Genomic DNA, 11744 nt, shown 5'->3' with positions numbered 1-11744 from the left:
CTTCCTTCTCTTCTCTGGCCAAGAGGCTCAGGCCCAGTCCTTCATATCCTACTAGGGAACTTCCCCTGGGAAAGGAGGCTTTGCATGGAAAATAAAGTGATGTTTTGAGTTGGAAAGTAAAATTCTCTCTCTTTTTAAAATTGAAATGTAGTTTTTCAATGAACAAAAATCTCCCCTCTCCCTTCAATCTCCCTCAACCCACTGAAAAAATAAAAATAAAACAAAAGCCTCTTGAAAAATATGCAGAATTGAACAAGACAAATTTCCCTAAAATGATTCTACGAGGCTGGTCAGGAAACATTCTTATTCCTCCTGTTTTACAGATAAAAAAGTTGAGTTTTAAAAATATTTATTAAGTAATTTACCCAAATGCACAAAGCAAGTCCATAGCAGAGTTGAGACTAATCCAGTGCTCTACCAGTAAGACAATGAAAATTTATTAACTATCTATTATGTGCCAGGGACCATGCTAAGGTCTGGGGAAGCAAAGTAAGGTAAAAAACATTCCTGGCCCTTAAGGAACTCACAATACAAAGAAGGAGACAACGTGCAAATAAACATGTCAAGACAAGTTATATATAGCATAATTGGAAATAATCAATAGCCAGAAGACATTAAAATTAAAAGGAATTGGGAAATTTTTCTGCACAGGATTTTAGGTGAAGGAAACCAAGGAAGTCAGGAAATGGGGATGAGGAGAGAGACTTCCTTGCAAAGGGAACAGCTAATGAAAATACATATGGTCAGCAGGTGGAGGTATGGCAAGGAGACAAATGTCACAAGATCATAAGAAGACTGGAAAAGTAGGAGGGTAAGATATGAAGGGCTTTGAACATAGAATTTTTATATTTGATCTTGAAGGTGGATATGGAGTTAACTGGATTTTTTTTCAATAGGGAGTGATGCTATTAGAAATGTGCTTTAGGAAGGTCAATTTTACAATTGAGAGGATAGATTGGAATGAGGAGATACTTCTGACAGGCAGACCAATCAGTGGTCTATTGAAAAAGTTCAAGAGTGAAAAGATAAAGGCTTGCATCTGGAGTATGAGGAGAGAAAGGGGGTATATGTAAAAGATGTTACAAAAGTTAAACCAGCTAGCTTTTGCAGCAGATTGTTTATGGGGAGTGAGAAGGAGAGTGTGAATTTAATAATTGCAGGAATCAAGCTTGGGAGACTAAGAGATTGATTAATAGGGGAATTTGGAAAGGCAGAGAGTTTTTTGGGAAAAAACTAATTTGGACATTTGAGTTTAAGATATCTATAGCACATTCAGTCTGAGAAGTACATCAAACAGTAAGAGACTGGGGTTTAGTAGAAAACTTGAGGACTGTATAAGTCGGGGAATGATTGAATAAGTTATAATATATGCATACATATATGTAATGGAATATTATTGTTCCTATAGGAAATATAAGCAGGCTGATTTCAGAAAAGCCTGGAAAGACTTATATGAACTGGTGCTGAGTGAAGTGAACAGAACTAGGAGAACATTGTTCACAGGAACAAGATTATGTGATGATCAACTTGGCTCTTCTCACCAATTAATGATTCAAGGCAATTCCTATAGACTTGGAATGGAAATTGCCATCCATATCCAGAGAGAAAGCTATATGGAGACTGAATGTAGATCAAAGCATAGTATTTTTACCTTTTTTTTTTTTTTTTTTTTGCTTTTTCTTTCTTGTGTTTTTCCCCCTTTGCTCTGATTGTTGTTGTACAGCGTGACAAATATGGAAATATGTTTAATAGGGTTGTAAAATATTTAATCCATATTAGATTGCTTACTGTCTTGGGGAGAGTGGAGAGAAAAAAATTTCGAACACAAAGTCTTACACAAATGAATGTTGAAAATTATCTTTACATTTATTTTTAAAAATCAAATAAAAATTTAGATAAAATGAAAATAAATAAAAAAAGGAGAAAACAGGGTTGGATAAGTAGATTTAAGGATCATCCATCTACAAGTGATAATTAAATCCATGGAAGCCAATGAGCTACTAATGAGATCCCAAAGAAAAATAAGATAGTATATTTTTTGCTATAATTCATTGCCTAGACTCCTAACATAATTGCGTAATTGTAATGAGTGAATAAATATAGTTGATAAATATTTGAGAAGTTGGGCACATTTTCATGATAACAATCCTTGAGACACTAGTTTTGGAAGTGGAAGAGGATGGGTAATATGGCATAGAAACAATAAAAAGCTAAAAACCCTGTTAAGAAACTCAAGTCATTTTGCTGGAGGTAATTTATAGAAAGGAAGGGGCTGACATTGATTGACCAGTGTACAGGAATGTGTCTTAAGAACCTCATGAGACAATATTCTTAGATGGCTCTAAGTGTTAGAAAGTTGTGCCTTATATTAATATGTTATTGATCTCCATGTACCTTCTCTCTATTGACTCTTGAATTCTCTTTGGAATCAAGGAAATATCAAAATCTCATCCCAGGACTTCTGGCCAAGATGGCAGCGTGGAGGCAGACAGCTGCTTGAGTTTGGCATTTTCTCTCAGGACTTACTTCATGACAAGCCTCAGAATTAATGCTTGACCAGAAAAGAAAGCCACAAACAATCACCAACTGAAGACATCCTTGAAATTCACCAGAGAAAGTCTGTGTTTGCTTGGGGGAGGGGATGAACAGACTGGGCACAGACTGAGGGCAGGCAGCTAGAGTGAGGCAGGCAGCTCACACAGCTCAGACCGGAGCAGGGAGGGGTGGGATCTCTTCCATTTCTGCAAAAAGACTTTTACCCCATGTGGATGTTCCATCTTGGCAGCAAGCCAGGAGCAGTAGAGAGGGTGTAAACACTGGAGGTAAAGAATAAAACCCCAGAAAGCTAGCATCTCTTGGGACCCAGCCACCCCCACCCACACCCGGAGTGACTCAGTGCGTTCTTAGAGCCTCAGAGCACAGACACAGGATAGCCATCGCTGTCCTGTTAGTGCCTCAGTCTGTCTCCCTCAGTCTGTAGAGGAAGCCTGGTATCACCATCCAGCCCCATCCCCCCAAAAAAAAACCAGACCAATTGTTTCTCTTGTCAATTTGTTTTCTTCAATTCCCTCTCTGACAAAATGAACAAAAAATTTAAAAGGGCTCTAACTCTTGACAGCTTCTGTATGGATAGAGAGCACATTTCAAATCCTGAGGAGAAATAAAAGCAGATTGTCTCCAGAGGAATCCCCTAAGGGGGATATGATCTTGCTCCTCAATACATACGACTCTCATAGGAGAAATCAAAAAGGCTCTCACAAGAAAGCTAGAAGAGAAATGGGAAAAGGAAAGGGAAGCTTGGTAAGAGAGTCTGGAGAAGTCATCCCATGCATTTAAAGACAGAGTAGATAAAGAAATCAAATCATTGAGAAATAAAATTAGTGAGTTGGAAAAAGAAAACAGCTCTCTAAAAAATAAAATTGATGAAATGGAAAAAAATTACATAGAATATAAAAACTCAATTGGATCAATTACAAAAAGATATAAAAAAGTGAGTGAAGAAAATACATCATTGAAAATTAGAATGGAAGAAGTAGAAATGAATGACTCAAGGAGAAACCAAGAAGTAGTCAAGCAAAACCAGAAAAACAAAACAATTGAAAAGAATGTAAAGTACCTTATTGGAAAGACAATAGACCTGGAAAACAGATCCAGGAGAGACAATTTGAGAATAATCAGACTCCCTGAAAAATGAAGAGCCTGGACATTATTTTCCAGGAAATTATCAAAGAGAACTGCCCAGACATTTTGGAAACAGAGGGTAAAATAGACATTGAAAAAATCCAAGAACCATCAGATGAAGGAAAAAATATTGGAAGCTGCTAGAAAAAAGCAATTCAGATATGGAGGAGCCACAATAAGGATAACCCAGGATCTAGCAGTATCCACATTAAAAGAACGAAGGGCCTGTAATATGATATTCTGAAAGGCTAAGGAACTTGGTATGCAGCCAAGAATAATGTACCCAAAATTATGGTATATGAAGGCTATGGAATATTATTGCTCTGCAAGAAATGACCAGCAGGATGAATTCAGAAAGGCTTGGAGAGACTTGCATGAACTGATGCTGAGTGAAATGAACAGAACCAGAAGATCACTATACACTTCAACAACAATACTGTATGAAGATGTATTCTGATGGAAGTGGATATCTTCAACATAAAGAAAATCCAACTCACTTCCAGATGATCAGTGATGGACAGAAACAACTACACCCAGAGAAGGAACACTGGGAATTGAATGTAAAATATTAGCACTACTGTCTATCTACCCAGGTTACTTATACCTTCAGAATCCAATACTTAATGTGCAACAAGAAAATTGGATTTACACACATATTTATATCTAGGTTATACTGTAACACATGTAAAATGTATGGGATTGCCTGTCATCGGGGGGAGGGAATGGAGGGAGGGAGGGGATAATTTGGAAAATTGAATCCAAGGGATAATATTATAAAAAAATTACTCATGCATATATACTGTCAAAAATTATAATTATAAAATTAATTAAAAAAGATATTAAAAAAAATAACTTACCCAGCAAAAATGAGCATCGTTTTTCAGGGAAGAAGATGGACATTTAACAAAATAAATGAATTCAATCTATTCTTGATGAAAAAAACAGATCTACACAAAATGTTTGATCTTCAAATGCAGAACTCAAGAGATTTCTAAAAAGGTAAAAAGAAATCTTGAGAACTATATTTCTGCCACAAAGATATATAAAGAACACATGTATAATTTGTCCTACAAACTAGAGGTGGAAAGGAAATTATATCATAAAAAAGGGTAAAGTGGTGGTACTACATCTTATGAAGAGGCAAAGGTAACCTATTATATCTGAGAGAAAGAAAGGAGGGGGATGAACATATTGTGTATCAATAGACATATTTGATTTATGGTGAAACTTCTTCCACTTCATTGAAAAGTGAGAGGGAAGGAGTAAGCTAAGGGGAAGGCAATACAGAAATTGTGAAAAAAAAAAAGGGGTAAAATAGGAAGAGGAACTTTAAGGTAGGGGAGGGATACTAAAAAGGGAGGGCTGTGAAAAGCAAGTGGTGTTCACAAGTTAATACTGGGTAGGGGGGTAAGAGGGAAGGAAAGGAGAAAAGCATAAGCAGGGGTAACAGCATGGCAAGCAATATACAATTAGTCATTCTAACCATAAATGTGAATGGGGTAAACTCCCTCATAAAGAGGAAGCAGTTAGCAGACTGGATTAAAAGCCAGAATCCTAATATATGTTTTTTTACGGGAAACACACCTGAAACAGGGTGACACATTCAGAATAAAAGTAAAACGGTAGAGCAGAATCTACTATACTTCAGGTGAAGCTAAAAAAGGAGGGGTAGCCATTGTCATCTCAAATTAAGCAAAAACAAAAATTGATCTAATTAAAAGAGATAAGGAAGGGCATTATATCCTGCTAAAGGGTAGCATAGATAATGAAGCAGTATCAATATTAAACATATACTCACCAAGTGGTGCAGCATCTAAATTCTTAAAAGAGAAATTAAGAGAGCTGCAAAAAGAAATAGACAGCAAAACTATAATAGTGGGAGATCTCAACCTTGCACTCTCAGAATTAGATAAATGAAACCACAAAATAAATAAAAAAGAAGACAAAGAGGTAAATAGAATACTAGAAAAGTTTGATATGCTAGATCTTTGGCGAAAGCTAAATGGAGACAGAAAGGAGTACACTTTCTTCTCAGCAGTTCATGGAACCTATACAAAAATTGATCATATACTAGGACATAAAAACCAAAAAATCAAATGCAGTAAGGCAGAAATAGTAAATGCATCCTTTTCAGACCACAATGCAATGAAAATTACATTTAATAAAAAGCCAGGGTAAAATAGACCAAAAATATTTGGAAACTAAATAATTTTATACTAAAGAATGATTGGGTAAAACAGCAAATCATAGACATAATTAATAATTTCAGCCAAGAAAATGACAATAATGAGACATCATACCAAAATATGTGGGATACAGCCAAAGCAGTAATAAGGGGAAGTTTTATATCTCTAGAGGCCTACTTGCATAAAATAGAGAAAGAGAAGGTCAATGAATTGGGCTTACAACTAAAAATGCTAGAAAAGGAATAAATTAAAAATCCCCAGACAAACACGAAACTTGAAATTCTAAAAATAAAAGGTGAGATTAATAAAATTGAAAGTAAAAAAAAAAACTATTGAATTAATTAATAAAACTAAGAGTTGGTTTTATGAAAAAATCAACAAAATAGAAAAACCCTTAGTAAATCTGATTAAAAAAAGGAAAGAGGAAAAGCAAATTGTTAGTCTTAAAAATGAAAAGGGAGAACTCACCACTAATGAAGAGGTAATTAGAACAATAGTTAGTAGCTACTTTGCTCAACTTTATGCCAATAAATTTGATAACTTAAATGAAATGGAAGAATACCTTCAAAAATATATCTTGCCCAGATTAACAGAGGAAGAAGTAAATAGTCTAAATAGTCGCATTTCAGAAAAAGAAATAAAACAAGCTATTAACCAACTCCTTAAGAAAAAGTCCCCAGGAACAGATGGATTTACATGTGAATTCTACCAAACATTTAAAGAACAACTAATTCCAATGCTATATAACTATTTGAAAAAATAGGGATTGAAGGAGTCCTACCAAATTACTTTTATGACACAGACATGGTACTGATACCTAAACCAGGTAGGCTGAAAACAGAGAAGGAAAATTATAGACCAATCTCCCTAATAAACATTGATGCTAAAATCTTAAATACAATATTAGCAAAAAGACTACAGAAAATCATCCCCAGGATAATACACTATGACCCAGTGGGATTTATACCAGGAATGTAGGGCTGGTTCAATATTAGGAAAACTATTAGCATCATCGACTATATCAATAACCAAATTAACAAAAACCATATGATCATCTCAATAGATGCAGAAAAAGCATTTGATAAAATCCAACATCCATTCCTACTAAAAACATTTGAGAGTATAGGAATAAATGTACTATTCCTTAAAATAATAAGGAGCATATATTTAAAACCGTCAGTAACCATCATATGTAATGGTGATAAACTGGAACCTTTCCCTGTAAGATCAGGAGTGAAACAAGGATGCCCACTATCACCATTATTATTCAATATTGTACTAGAAATGCTAGCCTCGGCAATAAGTGCCAAGAATGAGATTCAAGGAATTAGAGTAGGTAATGAAGAAATCAAACTATCACTCTTTGCAGATGACATGATGGTATACTTAGAGAACCCCAAACTCTCTGCTAAAAAGCTATTAGAAATAATTCAGAACTTTAACAAAGTTGCAGGATACAAAATAAATCCACATAAATCCTCAGCATTTTATACATTACCAACACAATCCGACAGCAAGAGATACAAAGAGAAATTCAATTCAAAATAATGGTTGATAGTATAAAATATTTGGGAATCCATCTACCAAAGAAAAGTCAGGAATTATATGAGCAAAATTACAAAACACTTACCACAAAAATAAAGTCAGATTTAAATAATTGGAAAGACATTCAGTGCTCTTGGATAGGCCAAGAAAATATAATCAAGATGACAATACTCTCTAATCTATTTATTTAGTGCTATACCAATCAGACTCCCAAGAAACTATTTTAATGACCTAGAAAAAATAACAAGAAAATTCATATGGAAGAACAAAAGGTTGAGAATTTCAAGGGATGTAATGAAAAAAAAAATCAAATGAAAGTATCCTAGCTGTACCTGATCTAGAACTATATTATAAAGCAGCAGTCACCAAAACCATTTGGTATTGGCTAAGAAATAGACTAGTTGATCAGTGGAATAGGTTCACAGGGCAAGATAGTGAATAAAAATAGCAATCTAGTGTTTGACAAACCCAAAGATCCCAACTTTTGGGACAATTACTTATTTGACAAAAACTGCTGGGAAAACTGTAAATTAGTATGGCAGAAACTAGGCATGGACCCACATTTAACACCACATACTAGGATAAGATCAAAATGGGTCCATGATTTAGGCATAAAGAACGAGATCATAAATAAATTAGAGGAACATAGGATAGTTTACCTCTCAGACTTGTGGAGGAGGAAGAAATTTGTGAGCAAAGGAGAACTAGAGATCATTATTGATCACAAAATAGAAAATTTTGATTACATCAAATTAGAAAGCTTTTGTACAAACAAAACTAATGCAAACAAGATTAGAAGGGAAGTAACAAATTGGGAAAACATTTTTATAGTTAAAGGTTCTGATAAAGGCCTCATCTCCAAAATATACAGAGAACTGACTTTAATTTATAAGAAATTAAGCCTTTCTTCAATTGATAAATGGTCAAAGGATATGAACAGACAATTTTCAGATGATGAAATTGAAACTATTTGCACTCATATGAAAGTGTTCCAAATCACTATTGATCAGAGAAATGCAAATTAAGAGAACTCTGAGATACTACTATATACTTGTCAGATTGGCTAAGATGACAGGAACAAATAATGATGAATGTTGGAGGGGATGTGGAAAAACTGGGACACTTCTGGATTGTTGGTGGAGTTGTGAAAGAATCCAACCATTCTGGAGAGCAATCTTGAATTATACCCCAAAATTATCAAACTGTGCATACCCTTTCATCCAGCAGTTCTACTACTGGGCTTATATCCCAAGAAAATACTAAAGAAGGGAAAGGGATCTGTATTTGCCAAAATGTTTGTGGCAGCCTTTTTTGTAGTGGCTAGAAACTGGAAAATGAATGGATGCCCATCAATTGGAGAATGGTTGGGTAAATTATGGTATATGAATGTTATGGAATATTATTGCTCTGTAAAAAATGACCAACAGGATGAATACAGACAGGCTTGGAGAGACATCAACTGATGCTGAGTGAAACGAGCAGAACTAGGAGATCATTGTACACTTCAACAATGATACTGTATGAGGATATATTCTGATGGAAGTGGATATCTTCAACATAGAGAATAGCTAATCCAATTCCAATTGATCAATGATGGACAGAATCAGCTACACCCAGAAAAGGAACACTAGGAAATTAGTGTAAACTGTTAGCATTTTTTGTTTTTCTCCTCAGATTATTTTTACCTTCCAAATCCAATTCTTCCTTTGCAACAACAACAAAATTCAGTTCTGCACATATATATTGTACCTAGGCTATACTAAAACATATTTAATATGTATGAGAATGCCTGCCATCTAGGGGAGGGGGTGGAGGGAAGGAGGGGAAAAATTCAGAACAGAAGGGAGTACAAGGGATAATGTTGTAAAAAATTACCTATGCATATGTACTGTCAAAAAAAGTTATAATTACAAAATTAATTTAAAAATCTCATCCTATTTAAAAGACCTTCAAATATTTAAATATGGATGATAATAATATCTAGAATTTGTATAACACTTCCACATTTCAAAACACTTTACAAATACAATGAGACTGAAAGTTTCATTAAAGACTGCACAATAATTCTCAACATACCTTTATTATCTTATTTTATCTTCACAACAACCTTGGGAAGTATTATTAGTCCCAGTTTACAGATGAAGAAAATAAGGCAAATAGAGATTAAGTGATTTGCTCACACTAAGTGAGCACCATGCACTGATGACCTTTAGCTTCCATCATCAGTAACTATCTGTGCCAGGATTTGAATTCAGATCTTTCCAACTCTATCTAGTCCAGTTCTTTACCCACTGTGCCACCAAGTTGCCCAAGCACTCATCTTTCCCTAAGCATGAAAAAACTTATATGAACTGATGCAAAGTGATGGAAGTAACATCAGGAAAACAACATGAACAATGATTATAACAATGTAAATGGAAAGGGCAATAAAAAAAAAAAAAACAAATGAAATGGAACCCTACAGAATTATAATAACCAAGCCTAACCCTGTAAAAGAGGTATGAGAAAGAACTACTCCTCTGCTTCATGGCATAGTACTTTGGTTTTGCTTTTTTTGATTTGTTGATTCATTTTGCTGAATTTTCTTTTTCTTTAAAAATTTTCATTATAAGATATGCTTCTATGGGAATGTGAGGAAAGGAATACATCAGGAAAACATTTGTTTAATTGTCTTGTGTTTGAATCTTCCCAATCCCTCTTCGGGTTTTCTTGGCAAAGATACTGGAGTGTTTTGCCATTTCCTTCCCCAGCAGATGAGGAAACTGAAGCAAACAGGGTGAGGTGACTTACTCAGAGTCACACAGCTGTTAAGTGTCTGAGTGTGGATATGTACCAAGGTCTTCTTGATTCCATCCAACACTCTATCCACTGTGCCACCTAGCTGTTCCACATTAGAAAAATAGGTATTAATAAAAGAAACAGAAGATATCAATAAATTTTTTTAAAAATTTAAAATTCTGATATAAATATTTTAATGTATTTGGGATTTTTCCTTCTATCTTTTTTTTTTAATTTTTAAATAGTATTTAATTTCCCCCAATACACGAAAAGGTAGCTTTCAACACTGACCTCTACAACCTTGTACTTCAAATTTTTCTTTTTTCCTTCTTTCCTCTCCTTTTCCTAAGACAGCAAGCAACTTGATACATATTGAATATGCACAATTTTCTATACATATTTCCATATCTGTAATGCTGTATAAGAAAAAATCAGATCAAAAGGAAAAAAAAAACATGAGAAATAAAAAAAAAAAAACAAGCAAAACAACAAAAGAGGTGAAAAACTATCCTTTGATTCACATTCAGTCTTTATAATTCTCTCTCTAGATGTAAATAATACTTTCCATCTCAAGTCTGTTGGAATTTCTTTGAATCATCTCATTGTTGAAAAGAATTAAGTCATTGCAGTTGGTCATCATATAATCTTGTTGTTACTGTGTACTATGTTCTCTTGGCTCAGCTCACTTCACTCAATATCAGTTCATGCAAGTCTTTCTATTGCCTCTATCTTTGACCTTTTTATGGTATGTTATGTGTAATGGTATATTAGGTAAAACACACACACATGCATGCCATTTAATGTCTTATTTTCCTTTTTAATTAATTCCAAATTATTTTCAGGAATGGATTGATGAACAGCTTTGCAGTCAGGACAGTTAGTTATATGCTTGTCTTCCCAAAATCTCAACATTTACTTTTTTCAACATGCCAATAGCATAAGTGGTGAAACTTCAAAGTTATTTTAATTCACATGACTTATTATAAGTAATTTGAAACATTCTTTCATAAGGTTGTGCATAGCATTGGTTTTTCCTTTTGAAAACTGCCTACTGCTATCCTTTAACCACTTGTCTATTAGGGAATAGTCTTTGTTATAATATATATGTTATCAATTTTATTTCTATCTTGGATATCACAGATATTTATTGCAAAGTTTTCTCTCCCTTCCTTCCCAGTAGTTAATTTTAGCTTGTGATTAAGTTGTTTTAAATCTATTTTAAAATATTTATTAATTTGATTTTATTTTGGGTTTTGCTAGTCTACAATTAGATATTATAGTTTTTAATATTTTCCTTTATTCCCTTTTCATCTATTATTATTTTTTTTCATTTTCATGTGGGTAATTTGGTTTTTCTATCTAATAAAAATAAATAAAATTTGTTGGAATACATGGGAAAGCTGCTCAAATATATGGGAGCCATTTAATAGTGGCTGCTTGGAGATCCAAACCAGAATGGATCTCCTCTTGTGAGAGGGTGATACAAGGAGACTGAGAGGTAGTTGTTGTTCTCTGACCTCTCTGACTGAAGGTCATTGGGTTGTCTGACCTCTC

Source organism: Sminthopsis crassicaudata, chromosome 4 (genome assembly GCF_048593235.1).
Source record: "Sminthopsis crassicaudata isolate SCR6 chromosome 4, ASM4859323v1, whole genome shotgun sequence".
Classification (NCBI taxonomy): Eukaryota; Metazoa; Chordata; class Mammalia; order Dasyuromorphia; family Dasyuridae; genus Sminthopsis; species Sminthopsis crassicaudata.
This window is presented reverse-complemented; position numbering follows the sequence as displayed.